This window comes from Pseudophryne corroboree, chromosome 10 (genome assembly GCF_028390025.1).
Source record: "Pseudophryne corroboree isolate aPseCor3 chromosome 10, aPseCor3.hap2, whole genome shotgun sequence".
In the NCBI taxonomy this organism is placed as follows: domain Eukaryota; kingdom Metazoa; phylum Chordata; class Amphibia; order Anura; family Myobatrachidae; genus Pseudophryne; species Pseudophryne corroboree.
Genome location: NC_086453.1, coordinates 353,748,545 through 353,772,727, shown reverse-complemented (window position 1 = coordinate 353,772,727; position 24,183 = coordinate 353,748,545). Strand labels below are relative to the sequence as shown.

General features: G+C 39.4%; 1 long non-coding RNA gene across 7 annotated transcripts in view; it reads left to right on the top strand.

Annotated features, from left to right (window-relative positions):
- LOC134965636 (uncharacterized) overlaps positions 1–24,183 on the top strand; it is a 298,220-nt gene that overhangs the window by 4,712 nt on the left and 269,325 nt on the right. For all 7 annotated transcript variants that reach the window (XR_010188478.1, XR_010188476.1, XR_010188477.1 and 4 more), the window contains exon 2: positions 23,430–23,626. This is a non-coding gene — a long non-coding RNA (uncharacterized LOC134965636). The remainder of the gene's footprint in view (positions 1–23,429; positions 23,627–24,183) is intronic.

Sequence of the window (24,183 nt, the reverse complement as noted above, 5' to 3'; positions counted from 1 at the left end):
CCCCACCCACATCTGAATTTATTACCCTACATATTTTAGTATCGTCAGCAAAAGTTGACACTGTGCTTTCTAGTTCTTCTTCTAGATAATTAATAAATATATTAAACAATAGTGGCCCCAACACAGAACCCTGCTGTATTCCACTGATAACTTTAGCCCAGGTGTAAAACATCCCATTTATCAACATTTGCTGTTCCCTGTTATCAAGCCAATTACTCACCCATGTACAAATAGTGTGTCCCATACCATGCTCCTTTAATTTCAAAGTCATCCTCCTGTGAGGTACTGTGTCGAAAGCTTTTGCAAAATTTAGATAAACCACATGGAGAAATTGCCCATGGCAACCAAACGGCTGCTCTTTATACTTTTATTGTATGCGAATTATAAATGTTACGCCAAATCTGATTGGTTGCCATGGGTAAGTTCTCCACTGGCTCATTTCTCCACTTTTATCACTGCTTAGTACATCTCCCCCTTAGTATCTTAATGGAAACTGATCCATGAATAGTGATTGAAGCTGGACACAGTATGCAACCATAAGACACACTCTCACTACCCTGTAAATATCCTTAACATTATTTTTTTTATCTTCCATATCCATAGACAACATGAAGTTTAGAAACTACATACAGGTTGTATCTTCCATATCCAAAAATCTGACACCCAAAATCCTAATTTTTTTGAGCACGACCGAATCAGTGATTCCTTTGCTTTTTAATGGTTTAATATACACACTTTGTTTTATGCACAAAATTTTTAAAAGCTAGTTACCAGCCCATCGAAGTAACGGAACAACATAACAGTAATGTCAGCTGTGTGCACCTGAACGGAGCAATGCTTGAATTGCTCCGTCGAGCGCCATTTAGTAAATTCCTACTAAAGAGGTGAGGAGCAGTGTTATCCTTTTAGTATGTAGGATATTGTATAAAATTACCATCAGGCTATGTGAACATGAAACATAAATGCATTCTGTGCTTAGACTTGGGTCCCATTCCCAAGAAATCTCATTATAGTATGCAGATATTCTAAAATACGCAAAAATCCAATATCCATTAACCTCTGGTCCCAAACATTTCAGATATGGGAGACTCAACCTGTAGTAACAAATTGCATTCATGGGAAAGTATCCATCTTGATATATATATATATATATATATATATATATATATATATATATACATATATATATATATATATATATATATATATATATATATATATATATATATATATACACACACACACACACACACACACACACACACACACACACACACACACACACACACACACACACGACGCAGTGAATGGAACTATACTTGTCTTCATATTTTTTATTTGTCATTTAACTTATGTTTTTATTTTATTTTTTAATTTCCTGCCACAAAAACAATGTTCAGATGATGTCTTATTAATGGTTTGGCCAGGTGACTGCAACTAATTCATCATAGAACACCTATTTTAGAATAGCTTATTAAATATTAAAGCTTCCACAGTATGTGTAATTTATAATGTCAGTTCATAAAGTGAAGATAGAAAGGATGACCGATTTCAGAATGAAATTTTGCTTGGGCTTTTACCAAACTATGGGGAGTATTCAATAGGCGCTGACCTCCACAGTGCACACACGCAAGAGCCACTCTGCATGTGCGCAGGTGGGGAGATGTGATTGCATCTCCGTTATGCAAATGCCTCTGCCTGAATGACAGGCAGAGGCATTTGCAGGGCAGTTTGTGGCAAGTGCAGTGACGTGGCATTGGGCAAACGTGGCATTGAAAATGGAGGCTAGTTCAGGGTGGTCGCGTGACGTCACACACTCCGCTGTGACCCGAAAGATGGCCACCCTGCACCTGCCTTTGCATCCTTGCTGAGTAAGGAGGGGGGCATCCACTAGTTTGCGATGCAATCACAATTGAATTGACCCAGCATGGGGTTTTATCATTAGCAGTTTGCTAAGATTGCAAAACTGCTAATGAAGCTGTTTCCAGTTCTGGAGACCATATCTCCAGAAGGATATAAATACATTAGAGAGTGTACAAAGAAGGGCAACTAAAATGGTGCATGGCCTACATCACAAAACTTACCCGGAAAGGCTAAAAGATCTTAACATGTATAGTATGGAGGAGAGATGGGAAAGGGGAGACATGATAGAAACTTTCAAATATACCAAAGGTTTTAACAAAGTTCAGGAGGGAAACATTCTTCAAAGAAAGAGAAGTATTAGAACTTTAGGACATACACTGAAACTGGAGGGAGGCAGGTTCAGGGGAAATTTAAGGAAAATTATTTCACAGAAAGGGTAGTGGATAAGTGGAATAGCCTCCCATCAGAGGTGGTAGAGGCTAAGACTGTAGAGCAATTTAAACATGATTGGGATAGGCATATGAATATCCTTACAAAGAATTAAGGTTCTAAAAGGTTTGGGATTACCTAAAGGATAAAAAAGGGCAGGTTAGATGGGCCAAGTGGTTCTTATCTGCCATCAAATTCTTTGTTTCTAAGTTTCTATCTACTGCATTTCCCTGGTCGAGAATGTTGCTTCCTATCTCATAGAATCTAATCCAATTAGTTTGACATGACCTTTTTCTCACTAAAACATGCTGGTTCTTATTAATGGAATGGTAGATCTCCAATGAATCCTGTATGCTGTTCCTTAGTATACTTTCCAATAGTTTCCCCACTTTTGATGTCAGACTAACCAGTCTATAGTTACCAGGATGAAGTTTAATATCCTTTTTAAATATTGGAACTACATTCGCTATATGCCAGTCCTTTGGTACCATGCCTGATCTAAGTGAATCAGTGAAAATCGGATACAGTGGCCTTTCTATTTCAGCATTTAGCTCCATCATTACCCTTGGATGTAGGCCATCTGGACCAGGAGATTTATTTGTCTTAATTTTTTTTTTATCATTCACAGACAACTTCCTCTGATATACAAGTATTAAGCAATGGGCCTTTATCATTACTATTATTATTGTTACTTACTAATCTCACCATCTGGTCCTCTTTAGTAAACACTGATGAAAAAAATGTGTTCAATATTTTAGCTTTTTCTTTGTCATCATTTATCAGGAATTCCAGTTCAATTTTTAATGGTCCTATATTCTCTTTTTTAGCCTCTTATCATTTATGCATTTAAATAATTTTTTAGGGTTAGTTTTACTCTCCTTAGTGATTTGCTTTTCAGTTTCTGTTTTTTCTGCTCTGATTTCCTTTTTGCATTTTTAGTTACATTACTTGTAGTACTGGAAGGACTCCACCTTTCCGTTTGTTTTGAAAACTTTGAATGCTCACCTCATTTTGTTCATTTTTACTTTACCTTTTTGTTTAACCACATTGATTTGAATTTAATACTGTTATTTTTACTACCCAATGGGATGCACTTACAGTGTGGGTATATATGTGTAGCATCATTTTAAAGACATCCCACATTATAGCAGTGTTCTTTCCCTGAAATAAAGTTGCCCAGTGTATGTGCTTTAGTGAGTGTTTCAGCATGTTAAAATTTGCTTTTTTAAAGTTAAGTCTTAGTTGTACCCTTAGAGTGCTGCTTTTCAATTCTAATGTCGAATGTGATCATATTATGATCACTGTTACCAAAGGTCTCACCTACTGTGGTATTTGCTATTATCTTCACAATGTTAGTTAGGACTAGGTCCTGTATAGTCACTACTCTGGTTGGTTCTTCAACTATTTGCGACAAGTTGTTAACCTTTAGCATATTTAAGAACTTTTCACTCCTAGCTGTATAACATGATTCGCTTGCCCAATTTATGTCCGGATAATTAAAGTCCCCAAAGAATAGGACCTACCTCAGCCTTTTAGCTTTCTTGATTTTCATCAAGAGTTGCGCTTTTTCAGTCACACTAATACAGTATCAGGTGGTATATAACATCTCCCTATTTTAAGTTTTTTTGTAATTTTCTTTCCCATAAAAATATCAACCCATAATGTCTCCATAATATCTCATGTTCTCCCATGTCAGTGTGAGATGATCAGGACATGGTCTTGTGTTAGTGTGAGATTATTGGGAGATGCTCTTGTTCAATGGGAGATGCTCAATAGATGGTGATAGATGATAAGGTGATGGTCTTTTGTCAGTGCAAGATGATTGAGAGGTGGTCTTGTGTCAGAGGGAGTTGATCAGGAGATGGTCTTTTATGTATGTGTGAGATAATCAGTAGATGGAGCTGTGTTAGTGTGAGATGCACAGGAGATGGTCTTGTGTCAGTGTAATATAATCAGTAGATTGAGCTGTGTCAGTGTGAGATGATTGTCAGATTGCCTTGTGTCAGTGTGAGATGATCAGTAGATGGATTTTTGTCAGTTTGAGAGGATATAGAGATGGTCTTGTGTCTGTGTAAGATCATGAGGAACCATGTCATAAACTTATATACAGAGTGCAATATCACAAATGTTATTTATCTGTTTAAACAAGTTCTGAGCAACTTCTAGGCTTCCTTTTATTTAAATTTGGATTAAAAAAGAACAAACCATCTCCGATTGGCTGTCTTCTCCTCACCTGTCACTCAAGCAAAGCCCATAGAGTCCAATGGGGAAAAAATCCCTTATTGAAATCTATGGGTGGGAACTGATGGTCTACCGGAGACCACAAAGTTAATTGAGGTCACACACAAAGGTGACCTCAGTTAACCTTGTGGTATGTGGTAGACCTATACTGCATGGCACTCCCTGATTGGCTGGAGGATCTCCAAGTTACAGATCACGTGGAGGCCCACCATTAAGGAAAAGGTGTATACACATGGATCCCCTCACATCCGGTTGGATTGGGTTACATGGGGTGTTTGTTTTTAACCCATGAATGCCTACATGGAAAGAAGAGGACTGATCTACACCAGATTTAGGTGAATATTATTTTTTTGACAGATAACCTATGGATTTCTCCTTTGACTATGGTACCAAGGGGCTAAGTGAGATGAAAAGGTAAGTATATGTAAGTGTAAGTGTGTATGTGTGCAAGTATGCTTTTATAAAGTGATACTTTAATGGTGTGTGAGTGATGTCTTTATTGTTAGGTTTCTTTCACAATAAAACTACAGATACTGGTACTTGAGGTTCTCCAAGTGCCAGCATAAGGGGGGTGCTTGCTGGGACCTATAGTTCCACTGTAAAATACAAAATTAATATTTAATTTTATACAATGGACTATTAAGTCACCACCCATAGCCCATGGGGACAACCATAACACTGGTATTCAACTCTGGCTATTGGTTGTATGCCTGTAGGGGGGAACCCCTTTATTGAGGCATCCCCACTCCCCCAGGGAACCTCAGTCAGGGCTGACTAGTTGTAGATTTAAAACTATGGCTGCAGGGACCTATATAAAAGTGTTTCTTGGCTGTGACATTATCTCCTTAACTAGTGGAGCCAGGTGTTGGTTTCAAAAATGTCATTTTCACCCTCCCCATATTTTTGTAACTATGACTGGTCCAAGAGCTGGTTGTTAAAATACAGGGGGACCCCTGCTAAAAGATTACTATTCCCAATCATAGTCCATGTGGATCGTAAAGTGTGAAAAAGTTAAAAATCTTTAAAAAGAAAAGCCATGTTGATCTTTTCATGCGTCAACCTGTCCTGTGTTGACCATATGCATGTGTCAACCATTTGTCCATGTCGACCATGTCAATGTCGACCAATAGTGGTTGAACTAGTGACTGTCAACCTAAGTACGGTCGACCTGCCGAATGGTTACAATCCTTAACAATGCAAAAGAAGGAGGAGGTGCATACTACCTCCTTCCTACATTTGCGATGCAATCGCATACGGGACGAGCATCACAACCATCAATTGCAATGTTTATCTGTGACAACAGGCTGAGTAATCCTGGGCTTACTCAGGCTTTCCGTCATAGGTTAGCTTGTGAGACCAAGGAAATTGCATCTCGCAATGCAGGTCTTGACCTCACAACTTCCAGAAAATGAGGGCAATTCACCCTTGTTAATGGTAACGCCGGCATCCCCTACCCCCTCCCTCCCTGTGAACGGCTCTGTCTGTCAATCAGGCTGAGGCATTCGCATCCCTGCTTTGTGACAGGAGGACCAATTCTGCACATGTGCCAAAGGAGGACCCCACCATAATAAGGCCCTTTATGAGCTTATATTCAGTACATAATTTATTGTTACTGAGAAAAAATGAAATGTGGGGAGTAAAGGTGTTGGTTAGGATTAGTGTTTTTTTTATTATGATGATGAAGGGCAGTGCCACAGTCAGGGGCAAATTTTCCATTAGGCATGTGAGGCACATGCCTAGGGGCAGCACTTGTTTGTGGGAGGCAATTAGTTGCTTGTGTTGGTAATGTCCGCCCAAAATGTACTAGTACCTGCAAAATGTTTTCACTGTACTTTACCATATTCCATCTTGAATGGAGAGTAAATGGTTAGCACATGCACAGGTTACCCCTGTAAGCCACCTCACAGCTCACAATGTTTCCACCAATATTGGCCAAAGGTTGCAGTGAGCTGGTTACTAAGCGAAAGAGGAATGGCACAAACACACGGCAGATTATAGCACATCTATGAAACATTACCAAACACTGACAGGATTACAGGGCTTATAGATGAATGTGCACAAAGTGCACTACAGTAAAGCACACCTTAACAGTACAATATATATATATATATATATATATATATATATATATATATATATATATATATATATATATATATATTTATTTTATATTTATTTTTTAATTTTATTTTTTTTAACTTGTGGTAATATTACCACAAATTTTTATAAAGGAAATAATATATTTTTCTCAAGGCCATGATATGAATCTGCTGATTCTTTGGTCTTCACAATCTTTGCTTTTTTGCAACTAACAAACAGGAGTATTTTATGCCTTTCTAGAGGAATCACATGCTAAGTGGAGGTTTTTGATGCATCGTGTGTCTGTGTGTAAAACCAGAGTCTCGAAAGTGTTTGTGCTGAAAGACTTTTCTGCTGTATATCCTCTGCTTTTAAGCTTTAACAACATATGCTTTCTGTCTTTTCAAATTTGAACATTATACATTTGAAAAGTTAAATGTGGTTGTAGATCTATATGGAAAAAATGCTTTAGGGTGTCACACCTTTTTCCCACAACTAATTAGTTGTGGGAAACAGATCCATAGATTTGAATAAAATTTTGCAGAGAAAAAAATATATACTGTACATGTGACTTTAAAAATTAAAGTGTTATTAGAGGATATTTGCATGTGTATAACTATGGACTAGAAATTAAAATCTAAGATTGATGATTTCCAATACTCTTGACACATAGAAGAAATCTGATCTGTGAAGATACTCATGCAAATAGCCCTGTATATGTGCCATGAGAGAAGAATTTGTGATATCCTGTATGTATATTTTAGCTTGAATGGTTGGTCTTTATTAGTATATTGAGAGATGTATATCTATATACACATTGGAAGGATAGAAATATTTTAAATATAAAAATATTTTTTTTAACAGAATACTAACGCTTTCAAATTTCTTTTTTCTTTTTGGCTAATTTAAGGGAGACGAGTAACTCGCTCAACTGTGAGCTGCAGGTACTCAGTTTTAGTGAACATTTGATCAGCACCAGGTATATAAGAATCTGGTCCCTGTTTTTATTTTTTAACTTTCATTCTGGTTTGAACTGTGTGAATCACAGGGCTTATAGATGCAAGTGAACAAAGCGCACTAGTGAAATTGCACCAAACAGTACAAACAATAAACATATTGTTTGTTTTCTCTAATTTTTTAACTTGCAGCTCTGTTCAAACTTTATGGATCACAGGGCTAATAGATGCTTGAGAACTAAGCGCACCAGGGTAATGCGCACCAAACAGTACAATAGATATATAATTGTTTTTTCTATTTTAAACTTCCTAGGTAAGTGGGCAGTATGGGGAGCTTAATAGTGCCAAATTGCAGACCCGGTGAAGGGGGTGGGGCTTAATGACGCAATTATAAGCTAATCGCATCACCGAAGCTCCACCCATATGCAAATACCATCCAATCGTGGTATTTGCTTGTGTAGTGGGCGGAGTCTTATGACATCATTGGCTTGGCCCTGCCTCTGTCACCACCTAACTGCTTCTCCTCATCGGGTATCTCTCGGAGAGGAGAAAAGAAATGTAGGTAAGTATGGGGTAGCTTTGTTAATGTACATACCTTCACTGAAAGCACGGTGTAAACATTCCATTGGAAATTTCATTGAATCGTCTCCAAAGCACATTTCTTGTTTGTTTGCAAATTATATTTCCAGATGTTCTCTAGAATCAAAGCCGTGTTCAGGATAGAATTTATGTGAGCTGGAATCCATCTTGTATTACTGTATCACAGACTGGCTGACCCTCACGTCTTCCCTCTTACTGTATATGTGACTGGCCCAGGATATCTGTGTACAGTATACTCACCAGGACCCAGTTATTAATATTCATCAGTAACCAGAATATCAGTGTTATCACATGATGGGTTATCAGCCTCAGGAGCTGTCATGGGAATGCAGGAGACAGTGTGATCATCTCCTGAAGCAGAATAAATTACCATAATATTCATTTTTTTAATTACATATTTAAATATTGCACAATATTTCAGTGAATTAATTAAGTTATTAAATATGATAATTAAAAATTTAAATTTTTTACAATATGTCTGGTGCAAACACATATACAGTACAAATACTGGGAATGATTCAGATGCAGACACAATGCCAATATTAACACAGAGGAGTGATTATTAGTGCACTAAGGTACTTTTGCATGGACGCTCACAGTGAAGACTCAATCTCAAATGACTGACAGCAGGAGGGTGTTTTGCGGGAGGCAGTGCCATTCCAGCAGCAGATGAGCCATGCGACTGCACAGGTCACCCACCACAGCACTTTTCCCTGTCCCTAGATTGCTCCCCCTCCTCCTTGTCAAAGTACTCTTATCGGTGGCGAAGTTTCGCAGAATGATGCATTTGCATTGTGATGTCACAACTCAACGCATTATTTCACAAAACTACAACACCCGAGTGAAGTACTATGGTGGGAAGGATAGGTTGCTGGCATGCCGGCTGTACACACCCATGACAATGAGCATTACACACCCCTGGCAATGACATTACCCCTGAAAAGGAGCATTTTCCCTGGCAACAAGCTTTACCCACCCCTGGCAACAAAATTAAACCTGGCAACGAACATTACCCTGACAATGAGAATTACACATCACTGGCTTTGAACATTACCCATGGAAATGAGCATTACACACCCCCTGGCAATGAGCATGACACCCATCCCAGTGCATGAAACCCCTAGCAATGAGCATGACAACCAGTGTGTGAAACCTTTGGCAACAAGCAGGTAATTTAAAAGTAATTAGATGCTATACTGTAGGGCATAATGTATCATGAGCATTGCTGTGTTTGGCATAATATGGTGCAGGGGGCATAATTTGGTGCAAGGGGCATTACTGTGTTGTGCTTAATATGGTATATTTTTTTATTCCTGTGGTGGCCGAGGTCTGTTGGTGCATGGTCAAAACTAGTGTGTAAGGTAGTCTTTATCTGTGAGGCCATGCCCATTCAGCACAATGGCAATTTCAGTGAGGTCACCCCACTTATATTTATGTGGGGATGACACATTTTTAATGTCAATGGTGGGGCACATTTTTAAATCTTGCGCTGGGAGCCAAGTTGTCTAGAAGCAGCCCTGGTGGGAGGTAACAGGGGGTGGTGGAAAAATGCCGGCATATCACGGCAAAATTCAAAACAATATACATTTGTTTGAAAAAAAAATTTTTGAAGATTGAACAGCTAAAGTAGAATAGTAATAATATATATATACAGTATGCTAACCAGTATATAATTGTGAGAGAGTGGAAGATGGTGGGGAAAGAAAAAGGAAGAAAATATTCAGAGCAGCATGGACATTGTTGCTGAATAGAGACTATTCCCATGCTTGTGAGTAGCCGAAATGGGCAAGATGTGCCTCCTTCAGCATCAGCTGCGGGTACACAACCATGGGCTTGTAAGATACAATGCATGCACAGTTGCAGCAGAAAATCTTTAGGCTATGAAATAGCGAATTATTGCAAGTGATGCTGTTGACCAGTAAAAGAAAATAGACGCCAACCGAAGCCATCACAAAGTCCAGGGCAACTGAGTACACATACTGTCGTAGCATCTACACAATTACAAGGAACATCTACTCCTAGAGTGAGTTTATGATCAAACAGACTGTGGCAGTAGTGATGCTGGTGCCAGGTTCCTCTACATCACGGGTGGGGAACATCCAGCCAGTGAGAATTATATGGCTCGTAAATGCATTTGGTCTGGTCTGGGGCCTTGCTAAGGAAGTTGCAGAGTGTTCAGAGCCATCCACCATGCACTGTATACAGTTTCAGAAACTGACATCTCCCATGATGCACTGCATGGCAGATGGCTCCAGGTGGTGATGTGAGGCAGCTTTGGAGAAGGAGTTCAGCGGAAGTCTGCTCTACTGGCTGCATGTGGGTGGGAGGAATGGCTGTGCTGCAGTGCGGAGTCGACCTAGGACCTGGACCGGTGGTGAGCAGGACTCGGAATAGGACCTGTCCTGCAGTGGTGGTGAGTGCCCTACTGGCACTATACAGGTGGCACTATTTCAATACCATTGGCATTACTGTTTTCATCATGTGTTAGGAGCACTAATGTTGCCATTATGTGTAAGGCCACGTCGCCTTTCCAAAAAGCATGCACAATTTCGGTGAGAGCATTGGGGGGGGGGGGCAACTTCAAAAATGGACCGCAAATGCTGTAATAAAAATCCAAATGGCCCTCAGCTGAAAAAAAGCCCTGGACCAAAGGGCTACTATCTCTGCAGATTTCTTAATTGGAGCCTCCCTACCTGTGTTTATGGCCCTGAGCACTCTCAGTCCAGCTGTTCACACATCCTTACACAGCCTCTGCCATAAAGCTCTACAGGTCTTCAATGGCTGCATCAGCCTCACCTCAGTAACTTTCTGTGGGTACCCATGCCTCACTGCCTCAACGGGTCATGTGTCCACCAGCGCTGTGTGATTCTGCCATTCTCCTACACATTTCAGCCCCACTGCTCCCCAGTTCCCCTCCTCTCCATAACAGCTGTACTTGACCCCCAGCTTGTCCTCCAGACTGCTTATGCATATTACATGGGTACAGATCAAGGGCTCCTGACATTTTGCTATACACTTCTCAATTCTAACCAGACTCATACCTGCAAGGTACTCCTCTCCACACAGCAGCTACCAATGTTTTATTCTGCACAGCCCACTGGCTGCATACATGGCTTACATCCACTTGGATGTGGCAGTAGAGAGCCTGTCTGGGCACAGGTACTTTTCTGGGCGCATGGCCTAATCATGGAAGGCATGGCTCTGCACACTTAAAAAAATACTGAAAAATGAGTGCCTCCATGGCTATACTGCAGCCCAGCAAACAGCAGTCAGAAGAGCTGCAGCTGCTGCTGCCAGGTAAAGAGGGGATTTAAGCCACCTCTGGGCCCCTCCATCAGGCCTGGGTAAATAATACCTGCCCCCCCTCAGGCACCACTGCTCTTGCATACTATATAACTTGACAATCATCATATTCCTAGAACTAATTATCTGTCAACTCTGCAGGACTGTCTCACAAACTGACCTCTCAGCTGGGTTCTCCTTTTACAGTAAATAGGGCACACTGTTCCTGTTCACTTTAAGCCCACTGACCCGCTATCCAGAGACATAATAGTCTACCTCCACTATGTCAGTGCAAAGGGAAAAAAATTGTGGCTGTGCGCCTGATTCTGATTTGGCAGTAAAGCAAAAAAGCAAGTTACTTTATATCCTGAACAATTTTCTAAATACTTTCTGCTTTACTTCCAAATCAGAATTTGGGGTGTATTCAATAAGTGTCTGATCCATTCCACATTCTGACATGTATTTGTCGGAATGGATCCAACAAAGGCTATTCAATGGATGGCCAAATACGACTGTTGGATTTGAGCCAAATCCGACTTGGATTTGGCTGTACTCGGGGTCCTGTCCTGCTGCTGCTGTTAGCAGCTGCCGGGTGTACTGAGATTGGCAGCGGGGGGAACAGACGTGGCGGCCGGTGGGAGGAGGTGATGGCAGCAGGTGGAGCTGGATGGCAGCGTGGGGAGCTGCCAGCAGCGGCCAGTGGAGGGAAAAGTCTACGGCAGCAGCGGTGATGTCTGCGGCAGTGGGGGAAGCTCTGCCAGGTGTGAGGACCCTGGCCGGGATGACGCCCTGCTCAATTTGACTTTTTTAAAAGTCGGATTGAGATTGTCAGAAAGGGGGCCAAAACCTGTTGGATATGGCCCCGTTTCCGACAGAAGCACGAGGATCAGCGCATTTTCCGCCGATCCACGTGAAAAAAACTGCTCTTTTTGAATAGGTGGGAAGCCCTTCTGACTAACATCTGTCGGAAGCTGCCGTCTTTCCAACAGCTATTGAATACACCCCTTTGTAACTATAGACTTTCAATTCCTTCTTCTGCAAATCTTCCAAGATTTTCTACTTTCCGCCATTCAAAAATGTAGACACTTCCCACTTTTTACAAGCATTTGAAATATTTTCCTTAGCTCCTACATTAATGTTTGGCACCCCTGGACCTCACACTTTGGAACTTGAACCCCATTTTCTTTGTGACTATCAACTTTCTGCTCATGAGGACAGACCTCCACCTCCAATACCCAAACTTTTTTTTTTGCTACCTGCCATGCTTCTTTCATCTAGTTTTTCTTTTTCTCTCTCTCTCTATCCATTTTAATATACAGCTATGTACTTAATAATAATAATAATTTTATTTATATAGCGCTCTTTCTCCAATAGGACTCAAGACGCTTAACAGATACATAGCATAATATAGTACAGAAAATAATGAAGTACATTTTCATAAAATACAGAAGCATGAAGATACTAAAAGGGACATTATGGAAATGCTTGAGTAAACAGGAAAGTCTTGAGTCTACTTTTGAAGGATTCTATAGTTGGGGCCTCTCGCACTGTGCTGGGAAGTGAGTTCCATAGAGTCGGAGCCACATGACTAAAAGCTTGACCCCCAGATGAATTACGGTAGATTCTAGGTACTGCTAAAAGTACTTCATCTACAGATCGCAGTAATCGAGTGGGGCAGTATGGGGTCAGAAGCTGTTTCAGGTACCTTGGGCCCTGGTCATGTAATGCTTTGAAACTCGGTAAGCCAATCTTGAAGATGATTCGCCATCTTACAGGCAGCCAGTGAAGGGAGTAGAGGATGGGTGTTATGTGGCTAGAACGGGGCTGGTAGGTTAACAGCCTGGCAGCTGTGTTTTGCACTAGCTGTAAGTGTTGTAATTCTTTTGCTGGGAGACCAAGGTAGAGGGAATTACAGTAGTTAATCAAGATGATACAAATGCATGTATGACTTTTGGCATATCATCTGAGAGAATTAAGTGCTTGATTCTGGCTATGTTCCTCAGGTGAAAGAATGAGGATTTGATTGTGGCTGATATCTGATGTTTAAATGTCAAGCCACCATCCAGGACAACGCCAAGATTCCGCACATGATCACTGGTCTGTAATTCTGAATCCCCGAGTGTAAGTCCAGTTGGTTGGCTATGCTGCAGTCTTGTCCTTTGATGTTGTGGTCTTATCATAAGGACCTCTGTTTTATCCGGGTTTAGTCGCAGCCAAATGGCACTCATCCACTCCTGTAGCTCAGCTAGACAGCCATTTAGGGTTGCTATTGGGTTATCAGTGCCCGGAGCAAAGGACAAGTACAGTTGTGTATCATCTGCACAGCAATGGTAGACCAAGTCATGGCACCTGATTATTTCGACCAATGGGAGCATGTATACTTCAAAAAGCATGTGGGATAGTATAGAACCTTGTGGGACACCACATGGCATTGGTACTGGTGGTGATGAGTATAATCCAGACGATACTCTCTGTGACCTGCCTGTGAGAAATTATTTGAACCAGCTTAGGACTGTGCCATCCAGACCACAGAAATGTTTCAGTCGCTCAATCAGAAGCAGATGGTCCACGGCATCAAATGCTGCCGATAGATCCAGAAGGATTAATATTGAACAGTCACCTCTGTCTCTTGCCATCAGAAGATCATTTAACACACACACCAGGGCTGTTTCAGTTCTATGTCTTCTCCTGAATCCTGATTGAAATGGATCATAAATATCATGGGTTGTCTGGCGGGTTTCCAGTTGATTTGCAACCACTTTCTCAATAACCTTTCCTAGGAAAGGAAGGTTTGATACCGGTCTGTAGTTGGTCATGCAGTCGGGATCTAAAGTAGGTTTTTTAAGAAGCGGTCTAACAATAGCTTCCTTTAGGGGTCCAGGAAAAATGCCTGTCTGCAAAGAGCATTGAACAATTTTTGCAAAGACAGGACCAATTATATCCATACAACCTATTAGAAGCTTGGATTAGGCCGGGTCCAGATCACAGGTGGTGGGACGCAAAATCTGAGCAATTTCAGCAGTGTCCTTTACATCCACTGGGACAAAGCTGGCCCATGAAGGCAGGTAGCTTATATTGGCAGGCTTTGTAGTTTGGCACTCCTTTTATGGCACTGTGGAGATTCTAGCCCGGATGGTGGATATTTTATCTGCAAAGAAGTTTGCAAACTCGTTGCATCTTGCCTGGGAGAGGGTTTCATCAGTCAGCAGGCATGCTGGCTTGCAAAGCATCTTCACTGTGCGGAAAAGTTTAGCTGGCCTATTAGTTTGCTGCTGTGATCTCATTTGACAGGAACTGTGATTTCTTACGAGTGATTGTCGATTGATATTCTTCGTTATGCTTTATTAGTTTTATTTTGTCATCCACTAGGTTAGTCTTCCTCCATCATATTTCCAGTCTACGCCCCCTTTTCTTGAGCTCACTAACACTGTTGTCAAACCACGGAGCTTGACGTTGTGGTTTACGAGGTCTTATATGCACAGGGGCGATAATACCAATTGCAGCCATAACATCCCTATTATAATAACGGACTAGGGAACAGGGATCTTCACAGGCACCCAGTATAGCAGAGAGATCCAGATTTGCTGCAAGAGCCTGGGGAGTCATACCCCTCCTTTGTCGATACCTGGTCAACTCCATGGGCAGAGATCTTATTTGAGGGGTTGCAACTGAGAACCAAAGGGAGTAGTGGTCTGACCAGATGACTGGGTTTTTTTTTAGGTCAGTGACTTCTAATCCAATCTGAAAGACAAGATCGAGAGTGTGACCACTTTTATGTGTGGCAGAAGGAATGACCTGTGTGAAGCCCAGACCATTCATTGTGCACAGGAGGTCTTGGCCAAGGCGTGAGAGCTCATCATCCACCCATGCATTGAAATCCCTGAGAATGAACCATCTTTGATGTTCCAGAACCAGGCCAGCAACAGTGTCTGCAATTTCTTGTAGAAATATCTTTCCATCTCCAGGTGGCTGGTAAATGATAAGTACTCTGAAACCTAATCCTGTTGAACTCCGAGCAGCAATGCACTCGAATGAGTGAGTAATTTCAATAGGGTGGACCCTAATTTTAAGTTCTTTTTTGAAGCAGATAGCCACCCCTGCGGTCCAGTCTTGGGTTGTGGATGACAGAGTAGTTTGTTGGTACTGCAACCTCCAATATAGGTGCTGCATTTTCATCTAGCCAGGTCTCTGTAATACAGGCTAGATCTGCAGATTCAATAAGGTCAGCAATTGTTGCAGTCTTGTTTCTTATAGATCTGGCATTACAAAGGACTGACCTGATTTGGCATACCATAGGACCTTCAGTTTTCTTTATGTTAAGTGCAGGAGCTCTGGGTATGGGGGTCACAAAGCGAGAGTTGACAGTTCTGTTCTTCCAAACACAGGGCCATCTTTTGGGTATCACTTCTATTTGATTGTTCTTTGAATATGGGGGTGAGCAGATGTTCAAAGGACTTAGGTGGTTACCGGGGGAAATAAATTTCCGGCCTGCTCGCTTCCCACGAATGCGCATGTGTTTTCTTTTTAAAATGCCAAGGGATTGGAGAATAGAAGCCTGTGATGGTGTGATAGGAACTGCGGAACGTGGTGGGCGGAGTGAAACAATGAAGCTGGAAGAATACGTATACATTTGGTCATCAATGACAGATTACTATAAGTATGAGCTGCATATGATGATGAGACAGGGAGAGAAAGCAGTGTTTTTTTTTTTTTTTTTCCTTTTTGTGTTTTGTTTCCCCCCAATTCGTTATGTGATCCAAAATTATAATGGGTTTATGAACAAAGTTATTGCTATAACCTATTGGGTATATTTGAAGCAAGTGATAAATAAAATAACTTCTGATTTAGTCAATTATTCTAGGATAGGCAGCCTTTTAGAGAGGTGTTAGAAGCCAATTCCTACTGTGTAGGTGTGAAAAGTCTGTGTGAGAGGCCGTGGGGGTAGTGATTTCGTGTCCTGGGAAATGGATCCGGATTTGAAACAGTGAGCTTTCAGCAATTCAGAGCCTGAATATACTGATATTAGTTGATTAATGTAATAAGTCAGTTATTTGTTGCTCAGAGAACAGAGGTGGATGATGTCTAAGTGAGGGGCTGGATGGAGCCAAAGATAGGTTGTAGTTCACAGTACCTTATCTGGGTAATGTCCAATGCAGAGTACAGCAGCTGCTAAACTGAAGGACTTCTCAGTGGAGGTATGCAGAGGATTCAATCCAGTGTGTATCTCAGCGCAGGAATGCAATCCGTTGGTTTTGATGAGATGTCCGCATAGAGTAGTACAAGTTAAAGGTAAATCCTTGGATATTTATGATGATTCATAGGTCAGTTGTGGTGAATTTAAGCTGTTTTATGGAGATGATCAGGAGCCTGCAAAAGGTGAGGTAGCCATCTTGGGTGCCACTTTAGTGAAAAAAATAAGTGTCATTATGCTAATATATTGGTTCTATCACAGAGGTGCTTTAACAGAGGAGGGGAGCCAGTGTGCACTCCCCAATTATGCCCCCTTCTTCCTGGCGGTGCAGTAGACTGGCATTGTGCCAGAGTCTACTGTGCTTGCGCAGGTCTCCTGGAACATGATGCCCACAACTCATTCTGTGGACATTTGCAACTCTGCAGCAAATGCTGGGTTGGCAGAGAGTTGAATATAATTAAATGAGTGCAGGGTGTGCAGTGTTTGGGCCCCACTGGACACAGGGGCCCCTTGTACCCATTATACCTATGCCAGTAGTCTAAAAAATTATATTAATCTCTGATCTGTTTTGCTTTTCTTGAAATTTATGTCTTGATTGTCAAGTACAGTACCTGCTTGTTGTGTTACAAGTTCTAATTATGAATAAAGTCTCTCAATAAAAGAAAGCTGCAAAGCTATTTTTGTTATCACTGGATCTTGCTGTATTTGCACATCTGTGTGTAACTAAGTCACACATCTGTGTAAGAAAGGTTCTGATATGAATGGCCACAGTTATTTCTCCCTTCATGTTCCCTTATGCTGAATCTGTGGCTTTTTACATAAGTTGTACTAATTCTTTGTGACAAAAGTCACTGCTTAGCATCGCTGGTACACTGTGAGGAGCATTGTATGCCACTATGATGTGACTAATGTTCTGTATTTAATGCCATATTTGCCTTGTCTACAGCTGAAGAGGCAACCTGGCAGGGGCAGGAGAGTGTGATTGTCTTAATGACAATTGGAAGAAGGTTAGGTGGAGAGTATTTAATGTGTAGATATAATAGGGTCTGAGTTGCCAGAAGAGTGGGACTTTTGGTGAGAATTCCCATATTTTTAAAGCGGCAATCATTTACAAGGAGTGGAAAGAGCAGATTTTTTCATCAAATAAAAAAGTGACCGTTACTCCGCCCACACCACACCTAGAACCCCGCCCCCAGCAAATTTAATATACATTTTTTCATCAGTCATGTCTGCTATAGCAAAGCCTCTTACAAGACATGTGTTGTGGCAGATAAGACTAACATTACCACACCTGTGTGTTTGATATCAAATAATACATGTTTTGCTATTAAGAAATGTTTAACCTTAGACAGTGAAGCAGTTGGAAAAGTCCCAGTATGATACATAATAAGAGTATTAATGAAAGGATGAAAAAAGGTATTATAAGACTAATAAAGGTGTTTTTAAACTAATAAGGTGAATAAATGGTAATTTAAAAAGGTCTGCACAGACAATTTGATTTAACCATCTGTGCAAAGCAATGGATCTAAAACCTGGGTGCCTTAAGGACCAAACTTGATTTAACCATATGTGCATTGAAATAAATTTACCTAAAACATGGGTGTCCTGAGGACCACATTTGAGAATCACTGGTCAAAAGTCTACTACAAAAGAAATCTCAAGATGTAATATGTAACAAATTCTAACTAGCTCACAGAGACCGCATTGTTGGTCATGCATGTAAAACCACCAACATATAAAGTGTCTTAAGACCTTTAGTGTTCACGAGATGTATTGAGAATATTTCCTCCAAAAAATTCTGTTCATATCCTTTCTTAAATATATCCTTATATTTGTAAATATGTAGATGATCACCAATGGCTAAACATGCTGGGCTTTTTTTAATTCTAAAGTAATCTACGTATGTCATCCTGAAATCTGTCAAAGAGTGAGAGGAGCTCATGTCGAACATTGTACACTTAATCATTCTATGGTAAGTGTTATAACTGTATATGAACTTCTGTAAAACATCTATCTATATATCTGTAAGTATTCTGAGCTGTGAAATAGCTCCACATGCGCACATACTTGTGTTTAAAGACCTATTGATTTGCTCTATAACAGCCGCTTTCACATAATAATTGGTCATGAAATGTTTTATACCATATTTTTCTAACACTTTTAAAGGACCGTGTTTAGAAACTCTTCACCATGATCAGTTTGCAACTTCTTTGGCACGCATTCCTGTTGGAATATTTTTTCTAAAGCGTTAGCAACTGTTGTAGTGTTTTCGGCTGGTAGACTGACCATACACGCTCTCTTACTGATTAAGTTAATAATGGTTAATATGTATTTAAAACCATTGTTGTACATTGCGAGGTCTTTGAGCTAGACCAGATTGCATAGCCATTGCTAATTTATAGCCGATACACAAATCATGTTCCTTATATTCACAGTATATCCTGTCATTTGTTTTGCATGTGTGACCAACAATGCAGTTTGTGTGAGCTAGTAAGAATTTGCTACAGATTACATCTTGAGCCATCTTTTGTAGTAGTCTTTTAACCAGTGATTCTCTTGTGGGCCTCATTGCACCAAGTTTATAGGTAAATCCATTGCTTTGCAAAGATGGTTAAATCAAATTAACTGTGAAGACCTTTTAAATTACCATTTATATATCTTATAAGTTTAAAAACCACTTTATTGGCCTGGCCTTATAATATTTATCAACACCGCAATAACTGCCAGGGTTTAACAATATGTTTTACCTTTTTATTAATCTGTTGTGTTTTTTTTAATACTCTTGTTGTGTATCATACTGGGACTTTTAAAACCACTACACCATCTAAGGATAATTGTTTTTTTTTATAAAAAAGTATAATTTGATAGAAAATACAAAGGCATGGTGATGTAAGTCTTATCTGCCAAAACATGTGTCTTGTAAGAGACTTTTGTTAGAGCAAACATGACTGCTGAAAATATTTATATTAAGTTTATATTACATTGATATAAAATTGATTTAAAAAAAATTATGAGATTGGATTACCAATAATGTACAACACACTGGTATCTGCAATTAGGACAAACTTTATACATTTATAAGAAAAGACACAGATATATGACAATTTGTCTTTATTTAGTTTATTTACTATAAGACAAGATAAGTGTGTTATTAATATTACATGTAATTTGTTTGTCTTGATATATGAATGGTATTTTAACCATTCACAGATTTTAATGAACATAATAAAAGTTATATTTCATGAGTGAATTAATATGACTATTAGTGTGCCACTCTAAGACCAATTCCTTTACTTCCCTTTATGTTTATAGACTAGTATATTAGCAACAGTATCATCATGGCAGCACCCCCATTTTTTTATTTGATTAATGTGATTGTAATATGGGGTTCGGTATGCAAAATTTTATATTATCACTAGTGCAGTCATTTTCCCATCCCTTTTTTCCCATATGAGTGGATAGTTGGCTGGAACTTCAGCATTTCCATACTACTAGCACAGTATATTATATATAATATTTGAAGTTCTAAATCAATTTAATACAGTTTTTAGATCATAGCAAAATACTTATAAACCAAAATGTCATCCTTTAGCCTAACTAAAGACCTGGACGATAGATGTGAGAGACTGAAAAACAGTCTAGAAACAGCCTTTGGTAATGAAATTTATAGTCCAGGATTAAATAATTGAGGCTGGTCAGATTAACTTTTTTCCTAAAAACAACTTTTAATGAAACATGGAAAAACTTGGTGGAACAGACTAAGATTTGATAAGCATAACATCATGGCAAGAGGTCTGAGACCAAGAGTGTTCCCGACATTTGAACTGGCAAATCTTGAACTAAAGAAGGAATGGGAAACAACATTGACACAACATCAAGATCTTAATTAAACAGGACAAAATATTATTAGTACAATATGCTCAGGAAATCTCTGTACTTTGGGAAAAATTAAAGAAATTAGAGATGGTAGAGAAATTTCAACAAACATATAACAAATACAAGAAAGAGGTGGAGGAAGTTGAACAGGAGACCATAGAAAAGGAAGAAAAGGAAATTGTATAGAGATAAAAATAACTTTGCTCAAGATAAGGTATAGAGATGGAAATCTTATCCACAACGAGCAAGAAATACTAACATGATAAATTACACAACATCAGATATCAACACATCAGAAGGAGAACAATTATTAAACAAAGGTAGACCCCAGACTAAGGATTTTTTAGGACAAACACTCGAAGGGGACCAAAGATTATACAAGTATAGAAGATCTAAGATCAGGAGGGGGAAAGGGGGTAGAAGAAAAAGAGATACAAGAGACTGGCTGGAGGAACCCAGAGAACAAAGGAGAAGGTGGTGAATGATGATACTTTGAGAATAATTTACCTTACAGACATAAAACTTACTGAAGATCAAACATGTTTATTAAGTAAGGGGTTATAATTTTCCCCAGCTCATCAACCTTATAGGTTTGAGAGCAAAAAAGATTTACAGCTCTTTATGCGAAAGATACTCTTAAAAAAAATCTTCCATAGTCATCAACAAGTACGTGAAGAAAACCCTGGTATAGAAGCGGGCTCCTCCTCCATTATACTGACTCCATCTCTAACGATGGAAGATCAGACCATTTTAGGTATGTTAGAGGAACTGGAATCAAGAAATTAGAACTATCCTGATCCTGCCCTAATGACCCCAATAAAATGTAAAATAAATCTACTTTCTTCCCGGATTTTAAAATCCCTCCTTCAGCTAAAGTATACTATGATTTGGTATCGAGAGATTTAGATCTCATCTTCAAACAAGAACAACAAATACTGTTTTACACCAATAACCTAACAGAGGGCGAAAGAGTGGCACTGCAGGAGATTATGAAATGGCAGTACATCATTTTAATACCCTCAGATAATTTGGGTAGTATAGTGCTGTGGCCTAAATCTATGTACTTGACAGAGCTGAGAAAGCAATTGGGTGACCAGAATTGCTATAAACCTCTAATTTTCAATCCGACAAATAACTTACTCTGTCAGTACAACTCCATCATTTTAAGAGCCTAAAATAATGGTACTTTAAAGATAAAAGACTATGAGAACCTCAAGATGGAGAACCCAAAAATTGTGACATTGTACTTTCTCCCAAAAATGCTCAAAGATGACAAGACTCCTCCCAGAAGACCAATTTTCTCTGGTGTAGGGAGCCTAACTGAAAGGGCTAGTACATATGTTGATCAATATATCAGACATTATGTACTAACAATGCCCTCCTACACCAGGGTATCTATGGATGTCTTGAAAAAATTACAGGATATGGTTTAAAACCAAGGTACATGGTTAGCCACCTACGATATTGAGAGTTTATATTTCAGTATCGATCACAAAAAAGGTGTTGCAGCCATTAAATATTTCTTAAACATGGGAATACATCGAGACTTTGATGATTTATTAATCACCCTTATGGAATTTATACTGACCAAGAATTACTGTATTAGCAAGGAGTAATTCTACCTTCGGTTAGAGGGATGGCTATGGGGACAGCCTGTGCCCATTGTATGCCAACCTCTACCTGGGCTGGTAAGATAAAGAATATGTGTTTAACAAGACCTTGGAAAAATATACACAACACATCCATTTGTACCTCCATTACATATATGATGTACTGATTATCTGGGCGGCAGGAGAAGAACTTCTTGAGGAATTTATTACAATCCTAAATCAAAATGATTTTAATTTAAAACTGACAGGAGAAAGAAGCCAACAGGAAATCAATTTCCTGGATCTGAGCATCAGAATAGAGATGGATGGGCGAATAAGTACAGATGTCTTTAGGAAAAAAAAATAGTATACTACATTCCACCAGATCTCATTTACCGATGAGTATCAGAGCAATTCCTAAGGGAGAATTACTCTGGACAAAGAGGAATTGCTCAGATGATCACACATATCAAGTATGAGAAGAACAAGTGTTTGAACGCTTAAGAAAGAGAGGGTACAGCAATAGAATTATTAAATCTGATGTACATGATGTCAAATCCCAATCAAGAGATTCTGTTTTAACCCCCAATATTAGACCATCAAGAGAAGAACCCATAAGATTCTTTATTATCTTTAACCAACAATGGAAAATGATCAAGGGTATCCTACAGAAAAATTAGTCAGTTTTTGAGACATAAGAAATCCTTAGAGAAGTATTACCAACAAGGATATAGAGTAGTTGGAGGAGATATCCAAAAATGTATGAGATTTACTTGTCAGAAGCCACCTTGCGGTCTTTACAAGAAAACTGTACAATAAAAAAGACTCTTACCAATGCTGCCGATGTAAAGCCTGTAAATACATGGTATTGAAACAATCATATATTGATAAATTTGGAAAAAAATGGTCAATTCAGAATTTCAGAGTGTCTCCAATGCCTTTATAAATTTGTTAGCTCACCTCTGAACCTTTCCAAGTTCTAATATAACTCTTTTATAGTGTGATGCCCAGAACTGTACACAATACTCAAGATGTGGCCGTACCAACGATTTGTACAGTGGCAGGATTATGTTCTCATCCCTTGTCTCAATTCCCCTTTTATTGCATGCTAACACCCTATTTGCCTTTGTTTTGCACTTTGACATTGTGTATTGCTACTAAATCTACTATGAATGAACATTCCCAAATCCTTTTATAATACAGTTTCTCCAAAAGTTTCCCCCATTTAATTGGTAGGTTGCATGTTTTTGCTAGTCCCAAAGTGCATAACTTTATATTTTTCCACATTAAACCTAATACACCATATCATTGCCCAAACTCTAGGGAGCCACATCTCTGACCAGGGCATTGCTAAGAAGTCTACAGGACTCTGCATGAATCATCTTTACATTGGGAGATTCCAGTCCCCTCATTGTGGACATTAATAAAGGGAGTACCACCACGACTATTGCGCCGGATAAGGAGAATACTCTGGACCCCCGCTAGGTGGAATGCCCGGCAGAAAGACCACAAGGGACTTGGTAATTATTCATATCCAGATTGGATGCTACAAAATCCATACATTTGTTTGTCCTGCAGGACTCATTCTTAATTCTATCAGCATCAGTTTTCTTATGCCAGCATTTGCATATAAACTGCCCTAAGAGAGACTAATTGCATTTCAGAGATTGGCTTATATGGCTTTGTTTTTAAGTGTATGTTTTTATATACATGAATATTTTTGTTCATTCATCATCAAATATTCTTATTAACTACTCAGATATTGGCTTTTTTTAGTGAATGTAAGACTGTGATCATTTTTATCAGTGCAGTTGGTTTTCTTTGTGTTTATATGTTTATGTTTTACTGAGGTGACCTACTATCACCTCACCCAACAGCAGCTTAGAGAACCAGCCCAGTTATAGCACCTGTTTTTTACCATTCTTTGGTAAAAACCCTTTTTCCTTGATACACGTATGGGTATACTTGTCTAGCATCATTTTAAAAAATCCCACTTTTCAGCAGTGTTCTTTCCCTAAAACAAAGTTCCCCAATCTATGTGCTTTAGTGAGTGTTTCAGCATGTTAAAATTTGCTTT